Raw genomic sequence first — 1,531 nt, forward strand, 5'->3', positions numbered from 1 at the left:
GATCGGATCTGTACATCGGTTGTTTCCCATATTGTTGTCCTCCTTGCGGTCTATTCTGACTGTTTTGACCGCCCCATCAGAAGTTGGGATGTTGCCTCCACCCAGGATTGTATGTGTTCGAATAAGGGTCATGCCTTGGCCGGTTTTGGACTCCCACTTGGTTCACTGGTGCCTCATTTTGCACATAGAATGGATTGTCATCTTGACAGTCCTTCGCATAGTGTTCCCCTCCACACTTTTCACAGAATATCTCTTGAAGACGCATCGCCGTGCCACCCACATTCAAGCCGTCTATTTTCCTGTTTAAAGCATCAAGTTGTGCAGTAATAGCAGAAAAATCAGTTACCTGGTGCACTCCTGCACTCTTCCGCTGGTTGTTTCTTTCAGATTGAGGATGATAGCTGCTAGCAGCCATCTCCTCTAACAATTCATATCCTTCCTCCGCGGTCTTTCTCAACAGGTTTCCACAAGCACCCGCATCTATCATAGTACGGTTAGGAGTAAGCAAACCATAATAAAATGTTTGAACGACTAACCCAAGTGGTAACTCGTGATGCGGGCATCTTCGTAGTAGATCCTTGAAGCGTTCCCATGCCTCATATAGAGATTCCTGATCAAATTGAGCAAATGTTGTAATGTCTGCCCGCAGCTTCATGGTCTTGGAGGGAAGGAAGTATTTGATGAGAAAAGCTTTCGCCATGTCGTCCCACGTAGCGATCGAACCTACAGGCAAACAATTTAACCATGCTTTAGCTTTATCACGTAAGGAGAAAGGAAATAAATGCAACCTAACAGCATCATCAGAAACTCCATTGAATTTAAAAATATCGCAAATTTCAAGAAAATCCGCGATGTGCGTGTTTGGGTCATCCATTGCAGTTCCTCCAAATTGGACCGTGTTCTGAATCATCTGGATTATGGTTGGCTTGATTTCGAAGTGATTTGCCCCCACGATAGGCCTCACAATGCTAGGGCGTGCACCTCCAAAGAAGGCTGGGCATACTCCAGCATTGGTATGCGACGCGGTATCTCAACTTGTCTATTGTCACGCTGTTCCTCTCCACGTTCTTGCTCGTGTCTTTCCATCAGTTCTTTAAATCTTTGTTGTTGTCTTCGCCTTCGGAAAGTTCTTTCAATTACAGGATCAAACTCAAGCTCCACGTCAAGTGACTTTGGCATGCACTGGAAGGGATATCTGTAATAAAATATGGAGTGTTAGCTCAAGACAAATAAAATAATGCTAAAGAAAATAACCAAAAAATAAAATTGTAGATTAACAGTCCCAGGCAACGGCGCCAAAAACTTGATCGAGCAAAACTTGCACAGTAAAATCCCAATAAAAATATGATTTTGTATGCTCAAAATTAATCGCAAGTGCATGATGTCAAGTAATAATATAGTGTACAAGAGTACGAGTATCGTTCCACTGAAGACTGTGTTTAACAATTATTATTTTCAGTTATTTAACATTTAGCAACGAAAATTGAGTTGTGTGATTATTCCTACTATACTCAAATAAATATGCAATTAA

The 1,531-nt window shown here is 41.9% G+C and overlaps 1 non-coding gene across 1 annotated transcript; it reads left to right on the forward strand.

Moving 5' to 3' along the window:
* The first annotated feature begins 545 nt into the window (after positions 1-545).
* Positions 546-651, forward strand: LOC140806496 (small nucleolar RNA R71). Its single transcript, XR_012112567.1, has one exon. It is a non-coding gene; the product is annotated as a small nucleolar RNA R71 (small nucleolar RNA).
* Positions 652-1,531: the final 880 nt, after the last annotated feature.

The sequence above is a fragment of the Primulina eburnea genome, chromosome 11 (assembly GCF_022965805.1).
Source record: "Primulina eburnea isolate SZY01 chromosome 11, ASM2296580v1, whole genome shotgun sequence".
NCBI lineage: Eukaryota > Viridiplantae > Streptophyta > Magnoliopsida > Lamiales > Gesneriaceae > Primulina > Primulina eburnea.